At 37.6% G+C, this 16,178-nt stretch overlaps 1 protein-coding gene across 11 annotated transcripts in view; it reads left to right on the plus strand.

Moving 5' to 3' along the window:
• The window catches only part of LTBP1 (latent transforming growth factor beta binding protein 1), a 454,228-nt gene that overhangs the window by 279,358 nt on the left and 158,692 nt on the right, over positions 1-16,178 (plus strand). The gene's annotated exons all lie outside the window — the stretch shown is intronic.

Raw genomic sequence — 16,178 nt, forward strand, 5'->3', positions numbered from 1 at the left:
TTGTCTGATCAGGAATTTGTTTGTTCTTTTCTTGCCCTTTCCTTAGAATTCCATTTTAATTTTGGCTTTTTACCAATACATTTTTGCATCACTTTACCTTTTTTTTTTTTTTCTTTTTTTGAGACAGAGTCTTGTTTATTGCCCCACGCTGGAGTGCAGTGGCACGATCTCAGCTCACTGCAACCTCTGCCTCCTGGGTTCAAGTGATTCTCCTGCTTCAACCTCCTAAGTAACTGAGTAGCACCAACACACCTGACTAATTTTTGTATTTTTAGTAGAGATGGGGTTTCACCATGTTGGCCAGGCTGGTCTCGAATTCCTGGCCACAAGCAATCCACCCATCTCTGCCTCCAAAAGTGCTGGATCACAGGTGTGGGCTACCGTGCCTGGCCTTTTTGTATTATTTTAAAGGGAGTGCTTTAGGAATTATAATGTATGTAGTAACTAATAGACCGTTTATATTATAATTCCTAGAGCAATCAGGAATTTAACAGTTTAACTTTTCACAGTCTATTTAGAGTTAACATAGTACCTCTAAACAGAAAATATAGAAACCTCGCCTCCAAGTAGATCCTCTTTTTGGCCTGAAGATCAGTCTCCTGCTTACGCTCCATGCCATACCCATAGTAAAAACCACCATGAGAGTCTCCCAGACAGTAGTAGGATTTCCTCTTACTCTGTGTTGGAATTATTTATTCACATTATATGTTGTTGTTCACCTCTTTCTTTTCCTGACAGGCTGATTTCTCAGACATCAAAGACCCAGTCTTATTCACTTTTGTGAACCCAGAGGCCCAATTTTTACAAAATAGATTCAATGTGGATGGAGAAAGGGTTCCTTTGTTATTGATGAGATAAGAAGCTTTTTTTTTTTGATAGAGTCTCACTCTGTCACCAGGCTAGAGTACAGCAGCATAATCTTGGCTCACTGCAGCCTCTGCCTCCTGGATTCTAGCAATTCTCCTGCCTCAGCCTCCTGAGTAGCTGCGACTACAGGCACGCACCACCACATCTGGCTAATTTTTTTGTATTTTTAGTAGAGACAGATTTCACCATGTTGGCCAGGATGGTCTTGATCTCCTGACCTCGTGATCCGCCCACCTCGGCCTCCCAAAGTACTGGGATTACAGATGTGAGCCACCACGCCTGGCCGAGAAGCTCTTATTATAACTTTATTTTACTTGGTCAAGTACCAGTGACTTACAAATAAAACCAAAATATTTTTAGTGATTCATGATAAACTATGTTTGTAAGCCCAGAAGTCATAAACTTATAAAGAGGGAAATAAAGAACTAAATAATTTAATGAATTAATTTGATTTGAATAACTAAATTTACTGTGTGCCAGATGCTTTGTTTAATAAGCACTTTATGTCAGTTATCTCCATTAGCCTTTAAAATTTCTTTTTAGAGTAGGTACCATTATATCTCATTTTACAGGAGAAATTGAGACCTAGAGAAGCTAAGTCATTTGTACAGCATATTGCTTTTAAGTGCTACATGTAGGAATTAAACCAAGGTAGAATGAGGCCAGAACTTATGCTATCAACCATCTTGTTCTGTTTTAGGGAAAGGGAACTAACCTTTATTGATCATTTACTATGGGTTAGTCCATATGCTATCTACTTGGTTTAATCTTCAAACAGTCCTATGAGATTTGGACATTATTAGTCCCAATTAGACACTGAGACACAGAGAAAGTAAATAACTTTCCCAAAGTCACACAGATAATTAATAAGCCCAACCAGGGTTGTACTCTCTCTCTTTTTTTTTTTTTGACAGAGTCTCGCTCTGTCGCCAGGCTGGAGTGCAGTGGTGCAGTCTTGGCTCACTGCAATCTCTGCCTCCTGGGTTCAAGTGATTCCCCTGCCTCAGCCTCCCAAGTAGCTGGGACTACAGGCGTGCACCACCACGTCCGGCTAATTTTTTGTATTTTTAGTAAAGACGGGGTTTCACCATGTTGGCCAGGGTGGTTTTGATCTCCTGACCTTGTGATTTGCCCGCCTCAACCTTTCAAAGTGCTGGGATTACAGGTGTGAGCCACTGCGCCTGGCCCCAACCAGGGTTATACTCTCACACCACCTATGGCCACCTTTACTAATTATATATTTGTATGTATTTTGTAAAGTATCACTGATGCAGATACTAGCTAATTAGAAGATATTCCATCTGTTGTGAGAGCTAATAGAAGTCAAAGAAATTAATATTAATTTTGTTTTATTTGGTTAAAAAGTGATGGTTATCAGCCAGCTGCAGTGGCTCATGCCTGTATTCCCAGCACTTTGGGAGGCTGAGGCAGAAGGATTGCTTGAGGCCAGGAGTTTAAAACCAGCCTGGGCAACAAAGCAAGACCCTGTCTCTACAAAAACAATAAAATAAAAACGTGCTGGGTGTGGTGGTGCATGCCTGTAATCCCAGCTACTCGGAAAGCTGAGGCAGGAGGGTTGCTTGAGTCCAGGAGTTCGAGGCTGCAGTGAGCTATCGTCGTGCCACTGCACTGAAGCCTGGGCAACAAAGTGAGACTCTGTCTCTAAAAAGAAAGAAGGAAGGGAGGAAGGAAGGAGAGAGGGAGGGAGAGAACGTTATATAATACATTTCTTCTACTGGCTGATTAATGTTTTGAACAATTTATATTAATAAAAATACCGTTTTAGAAGTGATAGAAATGCACATTTGCAAGTAATCACTTGCTGTCTATTTTGCATATTAGAATGGAGAATTATTCAAGTAATTGCATGAGTTTTTGTTTTTTATTTTTATTTTTCATTTTCCTGTGTTGGTACGGCTGACTGACCCTCAGCAAACTTTGTTCATACTGAGCATATTAGATGGTTCTACCTTAGTCAGTTCACTGATGGTCTACTGGTAACCCCAAATCCTGGCTTAGGTCTCAGGAGGATATTTGTAAAGCAGTGTTATACTTTTTGGCAATGATTCTAGAGTGAAGTAACACACAAAATTCTATTTCATGGGGCCTCAAGGAGGCACTGCTAAATTACATTACAAAGGCATTTGACTCATAATATGATTTCATTCAGTATAATCTATTAAAATTACTATTGAGAGAAGGACTTAATTTCACTCCCTTTGTGATATTGATGGTCAGTAAAATGAAATCGAACTTGCTCACATTACATATGTACATTCAGTTTTCCTAGACCCTTAAAGCTTTTTGATTTTGTTTTCCTAAATTTTTCAAAAGGAGCCCATTTAGCATCTAATTGCTCGTGCCTTCCACATTGTTCTTACAGTCTAATGTCTTCTCAGTTTACAAAGCACTTTTAAAATTAAAGTGGTTAATAACTAGAATTACATTATTTCCTTCAACTAAGTGAACTAATGTCCTGAAACAACTTTTACTAATGTGCACTCAGTAACAAAGAACCAACTGTATACATGTTAATTTGAGGAGCTTTCAAATAATTGCCTTCAAAGTTGTTTTTTTTTTCCTCCTCTCTAGTGCTGCTGCAATTATCTTTTCAAAGGAATGATTTATTACATATACACACCCGGAGCTCCAAAACAGCCTTGCTACCCTCAGCATTATGGAATTGTTATAATTTGCTTCATTTATCATAACAAACAATGCAGTTATATGCTCTGATAGATCTAGAGTGGCATTTGTCATTTGATTATTTTGCTATAAAGGTTTGATGTAGAACTGGAATTAAATGAAATAATACCTTGCAAAAATAATACTAAGAGCTCCTCTGTCCGTGCTGCTTTTCTTTAATACTCAGTCCTTCCCTGAGTGGAAATACTGAGTACTCTCTTTTGTCCATATTTTGCCATAAGTGGGTTCTTAAAAAGTTAGATGTAAATCTAAGTTTCAGAAATAGAATTTGGTTCTGAAAGTACTTGGAGAATCAGTCTGTTGAGTGAAATATTTTATTAAAAGCAAATATCTCTTTTGACATATTAAAATCACTTACCAGTTTCAGTTTACAAGGATAAAATCAACTTAGTATTGTTTTCTACATTTTTAGCACGTACTGTGGGCAATACCACAGTATCTCAGCACGTGCTAAAATGTAATTAAAAGACATCTACACTTTTATAGTTCAGTGTATGTATATTCCTTATTCATAGATCATCTCGAAGACGTTTTAAATGACTCAGTATTCCACAAAGATTAATTGCTGGGGCACTCCTTGCTATAGACTGAAGTATGTGTGATGAATGATGGCTAAGACATTGTTCCTGCCCTTGGAATTTAGTGTAATGGAATCAGTTTGAGTGAGCAGGATGCAATTTGCTTTATTTACTCTTCAAACTAGCTGAATTTTAGCTGACTCCATATGAGCCCATTAAAGGAAACAGGAAAGAGCTAGCCACATAATTTTCTTTCAGCACCATTCTATTATACTCATTCTGCTTTAATAAAATAAATTTATGAAACCGATACATTGAGGCACAAGAATGCTCATTACCAAAACTTTCAGTGTAGCCTCCTTTTAGATAAAAAGTTCCTTGGAGTGCATTGGAAATCACATTTTATTTGGACAAAAGAAAAGATAATGTACATATTTTCAGGGGGCGTATCTGTTATTAAATGAGACTCAACAGTCTTGATCAATATTCTGCATAAGGAGTTTTTGGTTGTAAAGTGCTTGTCTGGACTATAGCTTGCATTTCAGACCTCTTAATGACTACCAAAAAAATATTGAGTGTGAACTGCAGTACTGTGAACAGATAAAGGAAGATTGGTTTTCGAATGCTTTGAGAACACTAGATAAATGAGGACTAGAAAGTGCAGGTGAGACCCCCAAGAAAGCCTGCCTGGCTGGAGAAAAGAATGTGTCTTGCAGCATAGTGCTAGATTGAAACAGGTAGGATGAGATGAAATGATTGAGAGTTTTAGGGCAAAGCTCTTATAATTAATCGCATGCACCGTTTGCATTATTCTCATCTAGAGAATATTTGTGTTCAAATCAGTGGCTTCAATTAGTTTCTTAGCAAACAAAAATTAACATTTTTAACTGGGTTTATTTGCGTACGATTAATTATGGGCTTTGTGATATGTGCTGGGAAAACAATTATTGGATTTGTTCTGCTTTTAACATAATGTTAAAGAAAAATATTATTTATAACATTTGTTAAAGGACAGTGAGACAGACTTTATTCAGGTAACTGTTGTAACAGGTATAAGGACTACTGCAGTGGAGTTTTGGGGTAGGGGAGAGAGATTGGACTCAACTCTGAAAAGAAGGAAAAGTAAAAATTTATCACCAAGGAGTGAGGGTGAGGGTGTGGTATCAGTGGATTAAAAATTACTAAGAGGACACATCGGGGTAAGGGGGGATTCTGGCTAAACCAACCTAGGAGGGTATTCTTGCTGAAGGCAGATCACAGTGAGCAGACATTACCTAGGGGTTGGTGGAAGATGAGGAACCCAATCAGATATCCAGCATGGGGGATTCTGGCTAAACTAACTTAACAGGATTCTAGCTAAAACTGGACAATGCGGAGACAAATACAGAAGCATGCATGAAGGCAGAGCCTGGTTGAGAAGAGGGTTCGGAGGAGCCTGACTAGAGTTTGATCAAGGAGAGCATCTTTGTCAATGGAACACTGAAAGGCCATTATGGCAACCTCTTGGAAATTTGGAAGAAAATGGATTTATGGCTTAGACCAGAGTCATTATTTTACAGGTATTGTCAAAGGTATACACCTTTGACCTATTTCCTTGATGGAAATAAAGCCCTTTTCCCCTCATATACCTAATAGTTAAATGAATTTACTGTCATTTTTCTGATGGCAGTATTTCTTGTATCCTGTGCTTGTTTTCTGCGTTTGTTTCTTGTTTTGGGGAGGATTTGCCACATAAAATCCAGAACACCCAGTTAAATTTGAATTTCAGATGAACAACAAGTAACGTTTTTAAAGTAAGTACATCCCAAATTATTTATTTGAAAATCAAATTTGACTGCTATTTTGTATTTTTATCTGGTTAACCTGTATTTCGAGGTTATATTCTTTAACAGATCCTTTAGTGAGGGTCACTAAAGTATATACTTTATGTGTCTGAAAATATCTTTATTTTGCACTCATTTTATAATGAGACTACTCGTGTGTACAATTCCAGATTGGCAGTTGTTTTCTAGTGGTGCTTGACTATATTATACCAATGTCTTCTGACTTCTGTGTTTTGACACCTCTTCCTTTGTAGATAATGTCTTTCTCTCTTTTGAGATAATCTCCTAATTCCTTATGTTCTGTAGTTTTATCATGATGTGTCTATATTTAGATTTATCTTTATTTTACTCAGAGTGTAATGTCAATCTGAAAACTCATGTCTTTCCTCAAATTTGAAAAGTGTTCACCTATTACGTCTTTAAATATCACTTTCCACCATGCTTTTCTGCTGAAACTCCCATTAAACAAAAGTTGGAGTCTGGTTTTCATGGCTCTTAAAAAATCTTTTGTCTTTTTATTCTCTTTTTTGCTGCATTTTGAATGGTTATCTCAGTTCCATTTTCCAATTTTCTAATTTCTGCTTTACTATGCCCATCTAGGCTTATCCCATTTGTTACATTTTAAAGACTGTTTTTCATTTCCAAGGTTTCTAATAAATTATTGTTCATAGCTACCTGTTCTTGTTTTATATTCTTTAAGTATTCATTTAACTGGTTAAGGCATGCTGAAAATCTTTAAAGAATCTTGGTAAAACCATTTCGTAAAATTATTCTCATCTAGAGAATATTTGTGTTCAAATCAGTGGCTTCAATTAGTTTCTTAGCAAACAAGCATTAACATTTTTAACTGGGTTTATAAGCTTACTTTGAATCAGAAGTTTATTTTCATCCTCCCCACCCTTTTCCTTTTTCTGTCTAGCAGTTTTATGGAAATTTCCACTTGGAATCTGGGGCCTGTTGGTCTAGAGCTAGATTATAATGGTGGCTTCTGACCCATGGAGCTTTTCTTTTTATGATATTGTTTGCATAAGAATGTGATAATTTTCCTTTTTCTAATATTAGTAAATTTGCTTTTTGTTCATGATTGCCTTACACAACTTTTCAATCTACTTATATATTTTGCTAACTTTTGTTTGTTTGTTTGTTTATGTTAACTTTTGTTGAATGACTGTTTAGTGGAGCCATTGTGTTAAGTGCATTGGATACAGCCTTGTGAGATAAGTAGTGGTGTGTGTGTGTGTGTGTGTGTGTGTGTGTGTGTGTGTGTGTGTAGCTCCCTCTTTTCCAGAGCTAATCACTGCCCTTTCAACTTCAGATCAATTTTATCTTATGAAATTTCAAGTAATTCAGTAAGTGTTTTGTTTAGTGTCTGGCTTCTTTCACTCAACAGTATAGGGCCAGTACAATTTTCATTTTTAGAGTTCTGCCTTGTAAAGTGAAAATATTCCTTGATGTTTTTATTTAAATGCTTTTTCCCCTCTTTCATCTTGTTCTCTGACTTCTCTGCTTAGGCACCATTGCCCCAAAGTTACAGCTTTGTCTCCAAAGTTGCCTTCAGTTGCATTATCATAAGTGAGTTGCTACGTTTCTTTCTTTCTAGAAGGTTTTTGGGAATATATAAGAGAGCGATGTGGGCATAAAGATGAAACTTAGATGAGATTAGGCACATTCAGAGTGGTATGGTTGTAGACACAAGCATTCCTGTACACCAATAATAGACAAACAGAGAGCCAAATCATGAGTGAACTCCCATTCACAATTGCTACAAAGAGAATAAAATACCTAGGAATACAACTTATAAGAGATGTGAAAGACCTCTTCCAGGAGAACTAGAAACCACTGCTCAAAGAAATAAGAGAGGACACAAACAAATGGAACATCTTTCCATGCTCATGGACAGGAAGAATCAATATAGTGAAAACGGCCATACTGCCAAGAGTAATTTATAGATTCAATGCCATCCCCATCAAGCTACCGTTGACTTTCTTCACAGATTTAGAAAAAACTACTTTAAATTCCATATGGAACCAAAAAAAGAGCCCATATAGCCAAGACACTCTTAAGCAAAAAGAACAAAGCTGAAGGCATCATGCTACCTGACTTCAAACTATACTACAAGGCTACAGTAGCCAAAATAGCATTGTACCAGTACCGAAACAGATATATATAGACCAGTGGAACAGAACAGAGGCCTCAGAAATACTACCACACATCTACGACCATCTGATCTTTGACAAATCTGACACAAACAAGCAATAGGGAAAGAATTCCCTATTTAATAAACGGTATTGGGAAAACTGGCTGGCCATATGCAGAAAACAGTAACTGGACCCTTTCCTTACACCTTACACAAAAATTAACTCAAGATAGATGAAAGACTTAAATGTAAGACCTAAAACCATAAAAACCCTAGAAGAAAACCTAGGCAATGCCATTCAGGACATAGGCATGGGTAAAGACTTCATGACTAAAACACCAAAAGCAATGACAACAAAAGCCAAAATTGACAAATGGGATCTAATTAAACTAAAGAGCTTCTGCATAGCAAAAGAAACTATCACCAGTGCAAACAGGCAACCTACAGAATGGGAGAACATTTTTGCAATCTATCCATCTGACATAGGGCTAATATCCAGAATCTACAAAGAACTTAAATTTACAAGAAAAAATCAACTCCATCAAAAAGTAGGTAAAGGATATGAACAGACACTTCTCAAAAGAAGACATTTATGCAGCCAACAAACATGAAAAAAAGCTCATCATCACTGGTCATTAGAGAAATGCAAATCAAAACCACAATAAGATACCATCTCACGTCAGTTAGAATTGTGATCATTAAAAAGTCAGGAAACAACAGATGCTGGTGGAGAGGATATGGAGAAATAGGAATGCTTTTACACCGTTGGTGGGAGTGTAAATTAGTTCAATCATTGTGGAAGACAGTGTGGCGATTCCTCAAGGATCTAGAACTAGAAATACCATTTGACCCAACAATCCCATTGCTGGGTATATACCCAAAGGATTGTAAATCATTCTACTATAAAGACACATGCACATGTATGTTTGTTGCAGCACTGTTCACAATAGCAAAGACTTGGAACCAACCCAAATGCCCATCAATGTTAGACTGGATAAAGAAAATGTGACACATACACGCCATGGAATTCTATGCAGCCTTAAAAACGGATGTGTCCACGTCCTTTGCAGGGGCATGGATGAAGCTGGAAACCATCATTCTCAGCAAACTAACGCAGGAACAGAAAACTAAATACCACGTGTTTCACTCAGTGGGAGTTGAACAGTGAGATTACATGGACACAGGGAGACGAACCCCAGGGCCTGTCAGGAGGTGGGGGACTAGGGGAGGGATGGCATTAGGAGAAATACCTAATGTAGATGACAGGTTGATGGGTGCAGCAAACCACCATGGTACGTGTATACCTATGTAACAAACCTGCACATTCTGCACATGTATCCCAGAACTTAAAGTATAATAAAAAAAAAAAGAAGATGAAACTTAGAAACTATTGTTCTTGGTATATGTTTTGGAAATAATAGTAGAAAACCAGCAGGTAAGAACTAAGACTGCAGTGAACCAAACTTGATAATTCAGTTCTTCAAAACACTTAGAAATGTTTAATGTTCCTTTTGTTTAGCCTACCAGAGGTTAATCATAATTTTCTGTTGTATTTTCATTTAATCTCAGAAACTGTCATGTACTTAGTATGATGCCAGATCATGTTTTACAATGGTCAATGGCTCAGAGGGAACTGATTGATAATTTACTGATTTGAAGGTGTTAACTGTGCTGGACATCCTGTTAGAACTACTGCTGTACTTTCTAGTTTAAATATGCACAGTATTTTCAGTAAGAATTTAAACAGCTTTTGATCTGGACCTGACCACCCTATTTCAGCATTTTCAAGTCAAATTGGTACCATTCCTGTGCATTTTAGAATTATTTTTCTGGTGTGTCCTCTTACTATGCTGGCATAGGATTCAAAAAGGAAATGTGTTTACTTCATTAACTTTTCCTCAGGAAAGACAGTAGTGAAGTGAGTCATTAGCACATTGTATTTTTCAACAGCTCTTTGACCTTAATCTCTGTGGCTATAAAATGAATGGGAAGATGCCTACTGTATTATGAGTGATGAAGAAAGCCCATGATGGATTCGTGTGACTGTGAATATTTCAAGGAGAAGTTAATGCAGTGCCTGTAGACTACAGTCATGAATCCAAGACTAACAGAGTATGTGTTACTAGCAGCGTCTTCCATGTGTAGCACACATGTATCAAGAAATAAATACAAGCTGTTCTCTGGGCTCTGATAATTCCTTTATCATGTTCCCCGAAGACAGAAGAATTGGAAGGAAAGGAGTTGCTGCCACAGTGGTTTGACTTTTTTCAGTGAGTCCAGTGATTGAATCCATCCTATGGTGGATGATCATTTTATAATCACGGGACAGTTACAGGGTCATGGGTAGGCTTTAGCAGCAGTGGGGCCTAGATAGAGGCAAATATAATCACGAAGAGACTCATACAATAGTCTTTGAAGCTGGCCCCAGAGAGCAACATTTCACAAAATGTTTCCACAGACCACCAGTTCAGAGGGATGTTAATAGATTGTGTGTTTAAAAGGGTCCCACAGCCAAATGTGTAGAAAAACCAAGTTAAACACAGAAAAAAGAAGAGATTTTGCCAAAGGACTCCTCGGGTTTTAAATATGCTTGTGTATATAGAATAGGCAGTATTTCTCAAACATACTTGGCTGCAGAACCCCCGTTTTCGCAGAGGTCTCACAAAGTCTGTGTTTTGTGTAAAATACCTTGGGTAAAATTGCTGTAGAACATTGGTTTTCAAATATTTTTTTCTCCACTTATCTCCTAGAATAATTTTGAAAAAGTTAGGTGTTCACACATCTTTAAGCCGACATCTACATTTTAATTAAAAAGTTAAGTGGATACAATAGGTTAATTTCTGGCACATTTATATTGTATGTGTGCATTAAATATTTTCTTTTTTTTTTTTGCTCTAAGTAAAGAAGAACAAAGGTTTAATTTTTCTCTAATGTTGATGCTATTTAAGTCTAAAATAGCTAGGCAGATAACATTTACTCCGTGACATCATCTAGAAAATTTTAACAAAAAACTTATAATTTATATAAAAGTAATTTATATAAAAGTATTTTAGAAAGTCAACTCTAATTCCTCTCTCTTTTATCTACTTACCTTTCTGCTTGCCATCCCTGATCAACTTTCACTTTCTCGTGGAATTCTTGAGTGGTCTACCTAACATCTGCTAAGCTAAATTAGGTACCCTTTACCATCAACATGGAACACCCCATTATAACACATATTGTACTATCCCTGCTCCTGTTGGACTGTTACACCATTGAGATAGGAGCCTCTAATTTTTTTTAAATTATTTATTATTATTATTATTATTATTATTTGAGACTGAGTCTCGCTCTGCCGCCCAGGCTGGAGTGCAGTGGCCGGATCTCAGCTCACTGCAAGCTCCGCCTCCCGGGTTCACACCATTCTCCTGCCTCAGCCTCCTGAGTAGCTGGGACTACAGGCGCCCACCACCTCGCCTGGCTAGTTTTTTGTATTTTTTAGTAGAGACGGGGTTTCACCGTGTTAGCCAGGATGGTCTCGATCTCCTGACCTCGTGATCCACCCGTCTCGGCCTCCCAAAGTGCTGGGATTACAGGCTTGGGCCACCGCGCCCGGCCGCATTAAATATTTTCATCAAAACTTTGGAGCTGCAGAATTGGTTCATGCCATTGATAAACAGTCTCTGCCACTTAACCTAATTGGTAAAGCCAGATCTTCTTATGAAACACATCAGACTCATTATCTTTCCTGTGACTTTATCCTGGGGTTGATATGTTTGTGAATTGTTCATTTATTCTGTGCCTGCGAGAATTTTACCTTTCAAGACAGTGTACTTAGAAAGGCCTAGAAAGATTCTGGATTGACAAGAGGTCAATCCAGATCTCAGGGATCTTGACTTGGTCAAGAACAAGAAGGCCCTGATGAAAGGGGAAGATAGGAAAGGAAGACTGGCAGATATATTCTTAGGCAGATCGCTTCAAAAAGAAACATCTGAAGGCTGGAGATCTATAGATTAGTTCCCTTAAAAGTATCCAAAGCCTGTGTGTACACTATAGAATATCTTCATGTTCCTTCGTGGGTATGTGTACCCAGTGCAAAGTTGTTCTTTGGCAGTTTAAGAAATATATATATTAAAGTGAACTCCTCTACCTAAAGTATTTATTAAATTAAATAATTAAATCATTTTATTATTTATATTATATATATTATCTGTCTGGGATTATTATTTATTATCTGTGTGGGGAAAGTATTTGTGTCAAGAGGTATTTTTCTGCTTTCAAGTTGAAGGCATACTGCTAATGTAATTCTATCATGGAATTTCTATTCACTAGCAAAAGCTGAACACATACAGGTGAATCTCCAGAAAGCGTCATATTTTCACACAGTAGAAAGATCCTCATGTCCTGTTCTTACCTTGTCCTGACTCCTGTTGGACATGCCTCATTTCCTGTATGAACTTGCATCACTAAGAAGACAGTAAATTCTTACTCACTTTGTTAAACATACATACTTTTCCGTAGAAGAGATGCATAAAAATATATTTATTTCCCATAAGGGCACTTGTGCTATTCGTAATATATTATGCACCAAATGTCATACTGTGTTTATTCCCTGGCATTTTCAGCCCTGGCAACTGGCAGATTGTTTTGAAGTTGGAGAATATTTAAACTACAGGTAACCTTGGGGATTATATAGTTCAGCCCATCTGTGTTACAGGAGAGGACACTGAGATCAAGAGAAACTCAGAGACTTCCTCTGGGTAACATAACATTTTGTCCAGTTGGACCAAAAGGTAGATCTTTGTGGAACATTCTTTCTATTATTTTCTCCCATCCTCTTCATCCTTTTTAGAAATATGGCCTTGGGCAAAATTATCTCTATAAAATGGAATAATTATTCTTGTACTGCTCACCATCTAGAATTGTTGTGAAGTTCCAATGAGATACGGTGTGCTATAGAAATGTAAAGAACAAGGTAGAAGGAAGATGAAGGTCCTCACTTCATTGTCAGCCTATCGCATCATTCCCCTGTACTGAAATATTTAGGCTGTTTTATGTTGGGTTGTTCATAGGGAGTCTCTTGTTATGCATGTATGCCTGATTCCTCTAAATTTTTCTACTACCTGATTAATAGAAGCCCAACCCTCTTATTTCTGTTGTATTAGGTTGAACCATAGGACATTGCCAATATTTGACCATTTTAGAAGAAGAGCAGTTTTAGAAGAAAAGCAGTTTTGTATTCTTGAACTTCATCTGTGGGCTGAAGTATGTGGTAGGCTATACAGGCGGAGATACCTGTAAATGTTTTAAGTAAGTGGAAAAGTATGTAAAGCTCCTTCATGTTAGCAGTAGCTGCGTGGAATTTGTCTACTCTAGAGGAACACCTGGGTCTGGATGAATTTCTTTCCTAGTTTCTGTTTCTATAAACTTCTAGACTGCCTGCCTGAACACAAAAGCTCAGGTGGGGATAGGGAATGGGTGACTGGCTGTATGTGGGTGCTGAGCCCCTTCAGCCATTTATTCTGGCCTTCATTCTTTAACTCAGGAAGTTGTGCTGTATGCAGTGGTTATACCACTTCTTCAAAGGACAGACTTCCACGGTTTTCCAGAGAAATTTGTCATCTATAGAGGGAGAATAAGGAATAAATTCATGTGTTTTTCAAACTGAATATTAAAATACTTTTGATTTAGTTAGAATCCATTAAGGAAGGTTTGTTAACCCTTTAAAATATGAGACTCGGCTGGATGCAGTGGCTCACAAGCTTTGGGAGGCCGAGGTGGGTGGTTCAGTTGAGGTCAGGAGTTCAAGACCAGCCTGGCCAGCATGGTGAAACCCCGTCTCTACTGAAAATAAAAAAATAAATAAAAAAAATTAGCCGGGCATCGTGGCACGTGCCTGTAATCCCACCTACTCAGGAGACTGAGGCAGGAGAATCGCTTGAACCTGGGAGGCGAAGGTTGCAGTGACCGAGATTGTGCCACTGTACTCTAACCTGCGCAACAGAATAAGATTCCATCTCAAATAAATAAATAAATAAAAATATGAGACTCCTGAAATGCTATATTGTTGTTTAATATTATTTAAAAATAAGCTATTTATAAAATGACAAATATTGTAATCAAGTTTTATTTGATTAAAGAAAGAAGATAGCTTTAGGCAATGAAGTCTAAATAGAATTCTGGTTTACCATTTGCCCATCACGTTCTGTACAATTGTTAAGTCTAAATAGAATTCTGGTTTACCATTCACCCATCATGTTCCATACAATTGTTAAGTCTAAATAGAATTCTGGTTTACCATTCACCTGTCACATTCCATACAGTTGTTAAACTTTGGCCTGATGATGTCTTCACTTGGAATGTTCTTCTCTCATCCAGATACAATGCGTTCAGTTCAACCAGTGCTTTGTTTTAACGTATTTGCGAGTCTCTGACATCCTTCAGTTTAATTTAGGAAACTTGTGACTACCTGTCTAGGAAAATCACTTAGACAGTTGCTCCTGTTTCTTAATAATTAGAAAGATCTTATTAATTTGTTAGTTTCTGAAGTCCTATATTAAAATTATGGGGATAAGTTGTTTGTTGGCTGGAAAGGGGCACAAAGAACTTTCTGAGGTGATGGAAACATTCTTAATCACGATCTGGGTGGTGGTAACACCACACGTGGATATGCAAAAATTCATCTAGTTGTATACTTAAAATTGATATACTCTAGTGTGTATACATTAAATATAGGACACAAATCCAATCTCTAATTTGTAGTAGTTCAGGAAATATAAAAAAAAAAAGAGAAACCAAGGCAGTTGAAGGAAAGTTTTTCTGGAAACTGTGAGAATGTGTCACAAAGGAAGGCTGAGGCTTCCTGGGCTCCTTGGGCCAAAATTAGGGGAAGAGTTGGTGCCAGTGCCAGTGACACAAGCTGATTAAAACAGTCGTAACAGGAAGAGTCTTACACGATTCTTCTTCTTTGTGGATTTTTCTGTCTCTTACTGTGTATACCCAATAGGTTTGCTTGGTCATTTTTGTTTGTCTTCTTCAGTCTGAATTCCTGTCCTCCATTCCCATGGCATCAGGGTCAAGGCAGTGAGCAGTGTGGAGAGTCAAAGAAGGGGCATTGGAAGAGGGTACTAGGCACTGGTTGTAAATCAGGTATTTATAAGTCTAGGGGGAAACCTCTACCATAGCCTGGCAGCCAGCCGCAAGGCTGAGATGGTGCTGTTATAGAAATCACCTAGCAAGGGAAAATTCTGGGTCCTCAATCTTATCATGGAATGTGTAGTGGTGCAGCCAATGAACAGGAGTACAGGCCATTCAGGGGAAGAGGAATGCTAATAATCATACCCTAGTGAGGATGAGAGGGGAAACAGAAGAGTGGAAATTTTGTCCAGCCTTCTTGACCACAACTGGCTGGTTACCCAAACTTGAGGTTTTACTTGGGACATATAATAGGGCTTCACTTGTACCATGTAAGCTCCAATTGGACTTGGCACTCTTCCTGGTCCTTCGTGGTGGTTTTCTTAAAAAGAATGAGTTGTGGGGGAATATTTTCAGTTACATGCTGTACATGAATGTGCATTCCAGAACAACACACACTTCAATAAGTAATGAGATGGTCAGGTGCTATACTGTGTGCCATACCAGGTGTCATCAAGCTGTACCAGTTTCCAGCTACGTGCAAGTTGGAACACCATAGAATTTATACAGCAAATATGCATTAACTTATCATTTGAATGTCATGGAAGGTATCATATTTTATCACTGAAATTAACTTAAAAATTGCATGTTCTGAGTAAAATATGTACATTTAGATCACGATGCCTACTTAGAACATGAAATATTCATGTTCAAATAATGTTGGTATTTGCTCAAATAATAATTGAGGACTATATTTCTTTTTATGTGATGATCCTGATAATAATGTTTTGCTACCATTGTATCCAACTTTTTGATTTTCAATTAATTACCTTTGCAAGTGACTATATAATCTTTCTTTGTAAAATCACTCCATTTGTATCCCTCCTCTTTCAAATCACTTTGATTTTCCCCTGGATCTCCATATGCAGAGTATCTTAAGTGTCTATTTGTAGCAGTGATTTCCTCTTTCACTCTATTTCTGAATCTTCTGCTGCTGCCAGGTATTTCTACTTG

This window comes from Papio anubis, chromosome 14, assembly GCF_008728515.1.
Source record: "Papio anubis isolate 15944 chromosome 14, Panubis1.0, whole genome shotgun sequence".
Lineage (NCBI taxonomy): Eukaryota > Metazoa > Chordata > Mammalia > Primates > Cercopithecidae > Papio > Papio anubis.